Genomic DNA, 12,164 nt, shown 5'->3' on the forward strand with positions numbered 1-12,164 from the left:
TGCAGAGCCAGCCCCCCAGGTGGCCTACAGGCCCAACAAGTCTGTCAGCACCCCGGGCCTCCCACCTTACCTGTCTTGGGCCTTGTAGCTCGGGGAGACTTGGCCTTTGATACTGCCTCCTGGGATCCTGTAGTATTTTTTTTTAACCAAGGGGAGCCGTAGGGCAGTAAAGTTTGGGACTCTCAGCTCTAGATAATCTTCCCATTTTGTGCTTTCTCTCTACACACATTTTCTCAATACATTTCCTTTCGATAAAACTGCTTTCCATGCAAGTATCTGGCAATAATTAATGCAATGGTTTATTTCTATTAGTAAGGCCTATCAGATCAGTTCACTCTATTTGCTTGTGTTATGCGTAGAGTTTGAGATAATTCCACCTGTATTTTTATGACATTCAAATTACTTCTGGCAGTTTTGGACAATATTATTGTCTGTGTAGATACCATGCACCGTAAAAAAATTAACACTGGTTAACGAAGTTCAAAATGAAGATGTAGAGAGGGATACCTTTGCATTAAACAAGAAGTAGTTAGCAATTCTATTGTGTTGTCTAAAAAATAAGAAAAAAGAAACTTGTTAATCCATCAGTTACCACTAATCCTTGAGTCCTTTTTTTTTTATAAACAATTACAGAATTTTCAATTAATTATATTTTTACAAAAGCCCAAACAGCTATCTTAACAACTCTGCTCACAGCCGGTAAGGTCTTTTCTTTCTTTATGTTCCCACATCCTTAGGCGTACAGGGTGTCTACCAGTTTCCACCTTTTATTTCAGTCTTGCGCTGTTCTGTTCAGGCTTCTGAGTGGCATATTGCTGCACTAGCTTCCGCCTCTATATTTTTTGCATAATAGTTCTCTAGGTCAGGGTGCAGAGCTCTAGCATGCTGGCTGTATGTGGCTTGTTAGGGTTACCCACCGTTGGGCTTCCAGGTAGTTTGGTTACCTGAACATCCACAGGCACAACTTCCCCACAGCTGGTCTGCCATTCCTGGCCCATGGGAGCTGTGGGAAGCAGTATTGGCTGGGCCACCACTTCTTACAACTCCCATTGGCCAGAAACAGCAAACTGTGGCCAGTGGGAGCAGCAGGGTTTCATGCCTGTGGACACTCAGGTAAGCAAACCATCTAGCACCCCACCAGTGGCTAACTCTGATGAACCATATCTGGCCCATGGGCTAGAGGTTCCCCACACCTGCTCTACGTCACTCTCCTTTTCTCTTTCCAGGTGGTATCCAAACTGTGACTTGTCATGGTAGTTGTTTTGATGGGCCGTTTCTACACATGCCACTGTCTCCAAAAGTGACATGCTAATATACGGCCAGAAAAATTAAAAATGAGGCATGGATGTAAATTCCTGGTGCCTCATCAGCATATGGTCACATGATTTGGAGTCTAGAAGAAGCTCTTCCAGACTCCAAAACGGCGTGTAGAGGTGCGGCCCCTGCAGGATCTCCCAGAAGGAAAGGAAAGGAAAACTTTCAGGAAGACGGGACTTCCAAAAGGAGGATTTCCTTCCGGGAGATTCTCTCAGGGACTGCGCCACTACATGCTGTTTTGGAGTCCAGAGGAGCTTCTTCTCGACTCCAAATCATGTGACCGTATGCTAATGAGATGCCGGGAATTTATATCCATGCCTCATTAGCATTTTTCCAGCCGTTTATTAGTATGCCACTTTTGGAGAAAGTGGCATGTGTTGAAATGTCCATGGTGTCCTTAAAGCATGTCCTAAATACATCCATCATCCTCTCACTTTATTTGCTGCTTTAGATTGGTTTGCTCTACTTAGAAAATCTGATTTTGGAAGAAACTCTTTTCAACAGACTCAAAATTTTATACAGGCATTTACTTAGCAATTGAGTGATCTGTGGATGTACAATCATTGTTGCACAGAAAGCAATGACCTGGCCTTCCGATTACGTTTGGTGAGTTCACTTTTTTTAAAACTGGATTTAATTTTAAAAGTTCCATTGAAAAAGAACACTCTGCACTGAAATCCACTTCCTTCTGCTAGGTGATTTGTGTTCAGAGAATTATTCTGCTGTTATAAATAACTATTTGTAAACCTCTGATTTGATATATGTTTGTTCAATCTTTCATTTTCTTTTAACTGAGTTCTTTGGAGATGCAGAGGTTTTGCTATAGCCAATAGCTATTACTTAGGTCAAGAGTATTATCAGTTTACACTTCCCTTGCATTGGCTCCTTGTATCTTGAATAGCAGCTTTTACGGTGGTAAAAGGCCATTTAACAGTTTTGTTAACAAGAAAAAAACAGTCCAGCAAAACAGTTGTACATTATTAATGGTGCCCAGATGAGCTTGAGAAATGATGAGTATATGTGTATAATCATTCCAATTCACTAAATTATGGCTTAAATTTCAGCATGTGTTTAAGAGTTTCCTGAGTCAGGGCCTGTTTCCCCCCTTACCTGCCCCACCCCCCGCCCATTGTTAATAAGCTGTCTACAAATCCAGTAGCTTGAAGGTATCTATGATAAGCAAAATTTATTTTGCATAAGGTACAAGCTGCCATATTACAGTAAACTCTTTCATATCCAGCAGCTCTGGGACCAGGAGGTTGCAGGATACTCATATAATCTGGATAACAGAGAGGTATAACACTAAAGAAAAACAAGATTAGATGTTAAGAACAAATGAAAATGTATGCAGAGTCCTTTATTTACTGACAACAGTAGTGTTGTACAGTGTAAACTTATATTGTATTTGCTATATTTATTTGTATTTACTTTCACTATACTGTACTTATGGAAAACATAACTAAAATTTACTTATGGTTAGAATGCCAATTATTTGAGAGTTCTGGATAATAGAATGTGGGATATGAAAGAGTTTACTGCATGTAGTAAGGATAGCTTCACTCTCTGTCATCATTTGCTGTTCTTCAACCATCCATTCTTTTACATATAGATGGGCCTGGTGTGCAAATTAGGTTTCTGTTGCTTTTGTAGCTAGCAAAAGCGACCATCAAAATCACTGCTGCTGCAGTAACTACATGGATTAATGAGGATTAATGTCCATTGTGCTGGAATATTGATTTGCATTCTGTCATCAACTGTCCCCCACTTTTTGATTTATAAAAGCATCTTTTTTCATATCTTACCATAAGACAAGAGGACTAAAAAGTTCTTTGTTAATTGAAAAATTTGTCAGCTCAGATTATATTCTTTATTAATCCTTTATATTTATTTATTATACATTTTTACTACAATTTATGCCTTTTCAGAAAAAAATTGCCAGTCTTTGCTTGCCCTTTTTATAGTCAGACTGTGAGACCGCTGGCCAGGTGCAAGGACAATGGCTGTCTATTAATTTCTCTGCACCAGCTGTTACTCTCAGCATGCACAATGTCTGAGTCCTGCTGGTGAGAGCCCTGTGATGGCCGCTGCCATGTTGTGAATTTTATTTTAAGAGCTAATCCAGGCTGTTCATTCTGATTGTGAAGTGTGTATCAGAATGTATTATAAAAAACAAACAAACATAGACCAGGCTTTAAAAAAATCTGTCACAGAGTAGCTCATAAGTTTATTACTGCAACAGAAACAGGTCCATATAAAAACCCTAATACTTGGTAGTCCCCACTTTTTCTGCATAGGCAGACCCTCTGCCTGTGTGGAGCTCCATTTTGTTGGAGCTGCACAGGAGCACAGAGCTGCGTATAGGCCATAACTTGTCACGATTGACTGACTATCTGGGATCCAGACTGGAAGAGGGCAGAGTCTGTTAAGCCTCCTGTCTTAATCTTACACGTAGTCAGGTTCTTCCTCTGCCCCCACCACTGCATGTCTATCATTGGGAGTTTGTACCCTTAGCAAAAGCACATATAGATGAACAAGATGACCAGATTAACGGTTCTTACCAAGAAGTAAAATGGTAGAATAAACCAGACCTCCAACTAAACTAGGTAAAAAACCCAACACAAATAACATAAATGTCCAGATATGAAGATGTGGGTCTTACGCACAAAAGCTCCTTACCTAATGAATTAGCTTGTTAGTCTTTAAGGTGCTATAGGACTGCTTGTTTTGTGTGAACACAAATGACAGGTGAACACTTTGGCTGCTAATGTCCCTCAGGGGCCTGACACCCAGACACCAAGATGGCAAGGCAGGTATAATAGAGATGTTAAAGTCACAGTGGTACCATTCCTGCCAGCAGGTATGAAGCACCTCTCAGTCTCGGCCAGAAACGGACAAAATATGGCAGGTGAAGGGCTGCATCCTGGACTGAGGCCCTCTCAGGTTAGCTGTTCTGTGCCTTCTTCTCCTTCCCTGAATCATCCTGGCTGTGCATCTGAACGAGGAAGGATAGTCGCTGGTCTGCTATCCTATGACTGTGTGTGAGAAACCCCACCTTAACAGAGTACAAAACAGTAGGCTGGAGTGGCCAAAGCGCTGGCCACCCCTGCATAGGCAATGGAGAGATCAATAGTGCTCTTCTCGCTGTTGTCTCCAGGTACACACAGCTCCTCCTGCCTCCAGGAGAACCCTGAGTGACAAGAGAGGAGGCCTTAAATAGCTTCTCTGTTAGTGGGCAGATGAGATAGTCACATGGCCAAATCTGTTCCTATCACACGCGGACACCATTTCGGGAGGGGGCAGGACAGCAGCCATGCATACGCGGACACTGTTTGCTCTTCTTCCTGTTCCCCAGAGTATGAGGGAGGGGAAAGTACAAAGGGAGGGGAAAGTACAAAGATTGCATGAATTACTCCTCCGCCCTCTCTCCTTGCTGGCCAGGAGTGAAAGACGTTCACACAAACTGTGTGTTGTCCCCTGACTCCCTGATAGTCAGGGGACTGGGAAGAAGAGCAAGTCGTGTTCTGGTATGTACACTTGCTGCTCCCACTTCAGACTGTCCTACGTGACATAGCCCCACTTCACCAGTCAGTAAAGACGCAGGGGGTAGGGAGCACTCAGGGACGTGCCTGGTTGATCATTACTTTTCAGTCCACTCTAGTATAGCTGGACCGTTTTCTACCTTTTTATCAGCGATGCTGTCTGCTGGTTTGGCCCTTCTGTACAGTGTATGGAAGAAGACAGAGGAAGAGGGAAGAAAGGGTAGTGAAGACTGTATGGGAGGGCATGAAGTAATGGATATTTTGTCTCATTTTTAGCAAAATAAATGAATAAAATCTGCTAGTGTAAACAAGCAAAACCTATAACTGAACTGTACACTCACTGATTCCATTACTTCTTTCATTCTATGACAGTGAAACCAGTGAGAATACAGGAGAACCTCAGAGTTATGAACACCAGCATTATAAACTGACCAGTCAACCGCTCACCTCGTTTGGAACTAGAAATACATCAGTAAGCAACAGCACACACACACACACACCCTAAAAAGGGGGAAATGGCATTTTTTTAACTAAAAAAAAAAAAAGGAAAGCAGTATTTTTCTTCATCATAAAATTTGAAAGCTGCATTAAGTCAATGTTAGGCTATAAACTTTTGAATGAACAAGTATAACATTTTTCAGAAATACAGACAACCTCCATTCCTGAGGTGTTTGTAACTCAGAGTTTCAACTGTACCTTTGAATCTGAGTATACAAAATAAGATCAAACTGGATTTTGCATCTTCTGGATCTGCATGTGAATCTGTGTCAAACAGAGGAGTTTAATAGTAACAAAGAGGAAGCCGTGCTAGTCTATACACTATCAAAACAAAAAGCAGTCAAGTAGCACTTTAAAGACTAGCAAAATGGTTTAGTAGGTGAGCTTTTGTGGGTCTGTCCCATGAAAGCTCACCTAATAAACCATTTTGCTAGTCTTTAAAGTGCTACTTGACCGCTTTTTGTTTTGATAGAGGAGTTTAAGAGTGCTAATAGCCTGGCTCATTTTACACAAGGTAGAGTGATTTGACGTCATCAAGGAGCAATCATGTTTTTCAGAGGAGAGTTCTAGGTTGAGGCTGCAGTTTGGAGGGCTGCTAAAAAGATAGACCACTTCTACTAGAGCAGAAAGTAGCAATTTGAAAATGTCAAAGTTCGGAATGAATAAAACACATTTGAAAAATCTCAACCCACATGACTATATTTGGCCCACTGAGGCAACGCCCCTGTTGACTGTATTCAACAAACATTGATGGCAGTTTTGCCCAAGTACAGAGTGCAGGTTCGAGCCCTTTGTACTGGAAATCTTCCAGGAAAACTAATCCTCTTTGCATCTGCATATATTTGGAAACACTGAGCCAGACTCTCCACTGGGTTGTACCTCATGTGACTTGCACCTTTGCAATAAATCAGTGGTACAGTCTCTCTGTTTAGATCATGAGTTCACTGATAGCTGCTGAATCCAGTGTGCAGGTGACAAGCCCATCCCCAGTAGATTCTTTCCTCCTCTGACGCCTCACTCCATCTACAAGCTGACTCCGCCAACCAGAGCAGCATTCTGTACTCCTTTCACGGTCATCCACAGAGAGTCCAAAGGACACTAAGTCACCTTTGCAAGCATCCTGAAATCTGTGCAAAGGTCTGCCTCTCCTTTTAGACCCTCTCCAAGCTTCAAAGTACGGCATACTCTTCGCTGTGCACCTCTGCAAAGTGTGTATAAAACACTCCTGTTAGCATTTTACATCTATTTTGCAAAGGTCTTAGTGACATCCATTTTGTGTAGGAGAGAAGCAGTGGAGAGTCAGTACAGTTGTCTGCAGGGGAAGAGGAGTCTGAAGAGCAATTCACGTGTCCTTGAGCTTGCCACCCAGTTAGATATCAGATGCACACAGGTGGCAAACTGGTTGATTCCCACAAAGCACCGGACTTGGGACCAACTGGAAGTGAGAAAGGAGCCAGTACAGTTGCAGAAGAGTGGGGTGTGTGGAGGTGTCCTTTTTAAAGAAAACACCTAGGCTCTAGAGAAAGCCAACCTTTCTGGTAAAAAAGGCAGTTTAGCCCTTAAATATCACCAAAAAAAGGGCAATAAACAAAGCACCAACTATGAACGATCAAAAAATGAAACCTCACTCTGAGGCTGAGTCAACACTGATTTTTTCTTACCATATCTCACCCCTGCACTAAATTCATGAAGCTCCACCAATGGTGGCAACAGTGAAGACTTAGGGCAGACACAACATTGACAAGAGAAGACTTAGAGGGGACATTATAGAGGTTTTTGAGTACCTAAAAGAGGGTTACGAGAAGGGGGAAAAATTGTTCTCATTGGCCTCTGAGGATAGGACAAGGAGCAATGGGCTTAGACTGGAGCAAGGGAGGTTTAGGTTTGGCATTAGGAAAATGTTCCTAACTGTCAGGGTGGTTAAAAGCTGGACTAAATTGCCTAGGGAGACTGTGGAATCTCCGTCTCTGGAGATATGTAAGAGCAGGTTAGATGGTCTAGAGTCCTGCCGGTAGATCAGGGGACTGGACTTGATGACCTCTCGAGGGCCCTTCTGGGTCTAGTATTCTGTGATTCTATGATCTGTACTGATCCTGCTCAGAGTCTGTCTAGACAAGATGCTGCATGCACTTTAGCTTTGCTGTAGCTACCAATGGTAGTAAGTTACTGGCAGCAAATATTAAGAAAAAGCTTTCTGTAGAGACCAGGAGTTACCTTCCTCTGTCCCAAAAAATTCTACCCAGGTTTGGATGAAATATACATTTTTGAAAATTTCCCTTTGAAGCTCTGAATCTTCAGCACTGCTGTTGCTCAACTTCTGGACTAACTATATTATTTGGCAGTGCTGAAGATTCAGGGCTTCAAACCCTACTGATGATGCAACACGAAGGGTGAGGGGAGGTGGAAGTTCCATATAGTTTGTGAGATATCTGAGTCTTCTGAGAAAGTAGTTATCTCAATTTCTGTACTTAAAAAGAGAAAGGTATTTACCCAGGTTTTTCTTTCCATTGTGGAGGCAAATAATATTACCTCAATTTGGAGATGAGTCAAGCAATAGTAGCTTAGCTGTTGATTATCCAAAACAACATGAACACTTGCAATCATCTTTAATACAGGATTGCTATTATTATTTTTAAATGTACTGAAGTATTTGAAGGGAAAAGTTTCAAAAGAAAAATGGATTTGGAAAGCTACACAATTAGAACTTCTGCTTCTCTATCGATGTATATTTTAAAGTCTGTCAATGCTCCATTTGCTCAAGAATTCCTCTTAAGCTGTAAGAGCTCTGACCACAAAATTTGGTAGGCACCTTCCTCACACCCTAACTTAAACCAAAGTCGGGTTTGGATGTGGCTGGAAAGTGGGAAGTGCCTGAAACCCCCCGTTTTCCAGCACATGGAAAGGGAGGGGCATCAAAAGGAGGCATGACATACTTCAGACTCACTCCTCAGGTCAGCAAGTGCAGGGAGCAGCGATACTGCAGAGTGACCAACAGGGATAGCCACAGCAAGAAAAGTGGCCATGTGGGGACAGGGCTCTCCACCCTGCCTGCCTCTGGACAGGACAGTGCCCCCTGCTCCAAACCCCTGCTCCCCTCAGCTCAGGGCACAGCATTGCACAAGGCAAGCCCTTGCTCCACCTCCCCCTGTAATGACTCCCCCTGCAATTAGCCACTCCCGGACACTCCCCGCCCCCCAGCTCATGCTAGATCTGGAGAGAACAGCCTGGCTTCAGTCCCACCCCCGCAGCTCTTGTTGAGGCCATGGACAAGCAACAAATCCCTGGCCCCAGCTCTGCAGCTGTCCCAGCCCCCAACATACCATCTCTCACCAGAGCCAGGGAAAACTACCCAGGTCCTGGCTCCCAATTGCTGCTCTCTTTGGGACTGGCAAAAAGCACCACAGCTCCAGCCCCAGCCCACCTCCCCCACACCTCTTGGTAGGGCTGGGGAAAAACGACAAGGCCTCAGCCTCTGTACTTCTTCCTGGGACTTGGGAAAACCCCTGCAGCCCCAGCCCCTGGAGTTCTCACTGGATCCAGGAAAAAGTGCCACGGCACCCTGTCACACACTCATGCCCACCACTCTTGCTGGAGCTGGGAAAAACTGCTGCTGTTCTCTTTGGGGCAAAGCACCACCACCCCTGCAGCTGGGGCAAAGCCAGAGAAAGGTGCCTCCCCTGAGCAAGGAGCCTAGCCCCAGCTTCCCACTTACTTTATTTACCTACCCAAGCAAAGCTGGGTAAATTTGCTAGTTACTTAATATTTGTACTTACTACAAATGTGTTATCCTGAGTCACTGATCCTGGTTGGGGCACTGTGGAAGTAGGTGCGGCATACAAAAACCCTGGTTTTACTTACTTTTTAAAAATGCATATTGGGTGAAATCTTGGCTGCACTGAAGTCATTGGTATTGACATCCTTGTTAACAATTCTCTTTCTTAACTTACATATCACTACAACTTTAAAACTAAATTTAAGCAATGGTCTCAATAAAATCATACACAGATGTCTACTGACTATTGGCTAAACAAAGGTAAAAGGATTCTACTAGGGCACATGTCTGTTAAAGGGGGTCATAATAACTGTTTAAAAACTCTTTCATGATGATGCAGTGTATCCCCACAGTGTTTTACCAATACCCAAATGTTGTTTGCTGTTAAATGTATTTTGTATCTATAACAAAATATTTCTGAGAAGCCCACTGAGCGCCATTTCTGATTGTTTATCTAATTAGTACTGTGCAATTCTAAACAAGTGTTGCTTGCAGTTTTTGAAATGGGAGGTAGGGGCTATCAATAAAGAGCAGGGCACTGGGTAGTGGAACTCTGGGGTCCCATTCCCAGCTCTACCATATACAGGTTGTGCAAACTATTTAACATGTGTCTCGAGTTTCCCCTCTCTAATACAGGAATACTTACTCACCTACCACATGGAGGAGAAGAAGAGATATATTTGTTTCCATAGTGCTTTCTGTCAGTCTAATCATCTCTCTTAAGAACATCAAGTCCCGTAGTAGCTAGGCACTTTGGGTGGGATGAATGAAGGAACTGAAACAGCTAAGCCTGTCAGGCTGCAGAAGATAGGCTTCCACTCATGCAACTCCAAACAGAGATAGACACCTCCATACACCCTGGACTTAGGTGCCTACCTCTGTGAAAGGGATAGAGCTAACTGGACAGTCTCTACGTAAAAGAATAAATGCACACAAATCAGATATCAGAAATGGCAATATACAAAAACCCGTAAGAGAGCACTTCAATCTCCCAGGCCACACAGTAGCAGACTTAAAAGTAGTTATCCTACAGCAAAGAAATTTCAAGACCAGACTCCAAAGAGAAATTGCTGAGCTACAATTCATCTGCAAATTCGACACCCTCAGCTCAGGCTTAAACAAAGACTGCGACTGGCTGGCTAAATACAAAAGCAGCTTCCCCTCCCTTGGTGTTCACACCTCCAGATCAACTGCTGGTAGTAAGCCTCATCCTTCCTGACCGAGCTAACCTTGTTATCCCCAGCCTTGCTCTGGCTTATTTGTACCTGGCCCTGGAGATTTCCAAGACCAGCATCTGATGAAGTGAGTCTGTGCTCACGAAAGCTCATGCTCCAAACTTTTCTGTTAGTCTATAAGGTGCCACAGGACCCTTCGTTGCTGTTACAAATCCCTCTTGTCAACCTCACACATTGACTGGTTTAGGTGGCTTCCTGCCTACCCTGCGCAGTTTTGTGGATCAGATCCTTAGTGCCTATCACTCCCCATTCATTGTATAGGTTCCCTAGGCAGCTAAGTCAGGCTTTGAAGATTTCTGGGATATTCCTGTGCATTTTTAGGCACAGTACCTAAAAGTTAGGTTCTGTGAAACACTGAATTGCAACACTTAAGTCCCTTTGTGAATCCCAGCCATTGGTGGCGAACTCCTAAGAGATACTGAGTGCCCTCATCTCTCATTACCTTCAAAACACTGTCTTTTTCTGGACAAACCTACTTTCCAAGATAAGCTGATAGTGGGATCTAAAATAAAGATATCACATAAGAGTTAGTGCTGTGCCTCTCAGGAGGTGCCCCACAGAGGGAATAAAGAAGGCATGGGAGGGCAAATTTGGCTTTAATATTCCAAAATCTGGGCAGCTCTGGGTGCTAATGCACTCCCTTGAGTACAAGAGAACAATGCCAAATGGAGGAAGGTTAGGAACATGAGATGACTATATCGTGAAGATTCTATACTTGGAAGCATTTAAGTCTAATTTTAAGCCTTTCCCTGAAAGGAAGTTTGATCCAGATTTGATCTGACAAGATTTTAAGTGTGGGCTTATAGATTGAGCTCTCCCCTCTCCCCGGGTATAAGCCAGATATTTAAGCTCTCAGACTATCTCAGGTGCTTTAGTGGAGATAAGTACAATCTGTGATGACATCTAGGGTACGCTGTGAGAGAATACTCTCTGAGGAAGTATGCAAGCAAGTACCTGCCAGAAGACAAGATTCCAAGCCTTAAATATGCATTTACACTGTGGTAGGTGACTAAAATGATTTTCAAAGTGGGGAAACCAAACAGAACTCCCATCCTTGGGAATTTGTTAGAACAATTTTCTAAAGTCACTTTTAAATAACCAGATCTTAAAACTCACTGGATTAGTGCAAATGCTGTCTTCACAATTATTCAAGGCCAAATCATAGCTAGTTTTTAAACTAATTTTAGTAATAAAACAAAACAGCAGAAATGTAGCACTTTAAAGACTAACAAAACGATTTATTTGGTGATGAGCTTTTGTGGGACAGACCCACTTCATCAGATCAATCTCATTTCCAATACAGACTGACATTTATAAATACAGAGGGCCAAAAAACTGTAAAATAAAAGCTGACAAATCAAACACATAGGAGGGGGGTGAAGGGGGGGGGGGGGATGTTAATTGTCCTACCTGAGATAATTGCAAGCATCAAAGGAAGGGAAGCAGGCCTTGTAATGCATGAGGTAATTGATGTCTCTGTTCATACCACATGTTAATGTGTTGAATTTGAATATGAATTCCAACTCACAAATTTCTCACTCAAATCTATTTTTAAATTCTTTTTGCTCCAGGACACACATTCTCTGGTTTTTAACAGAATGGCCCACTCCATTGAAGTGTTCACTGACTGGCTTTATGTGTATTGAGTTTCTTGATGTCTGCTCTGTGTCCACTATTACTTGGCGAAGGTTTTGCCCAGTCTGTCCGATGTACATAGTGGCCATTGTTGGCACCTAATGACATATATAATGTTGCTGAAAATACATGAGAATCTGCCTTTGATCTTGTAACTAACATGGTTAG

Source organism: Carettochelys insculpta, chromosome 3, assembly GCF_033958435.1.
Source record: "Carettochelys insculpta isolate YL-2023 chromosome 3, ASM3395843v1, whole genome shotgun sequence".
Classification (NCBI taxonomy): domain Eukaryota; kingdom Metazoa; phylum Chordata; order Testudines; family Carettochelyidae; genus Carettochelys; species Carettochelys insculpta.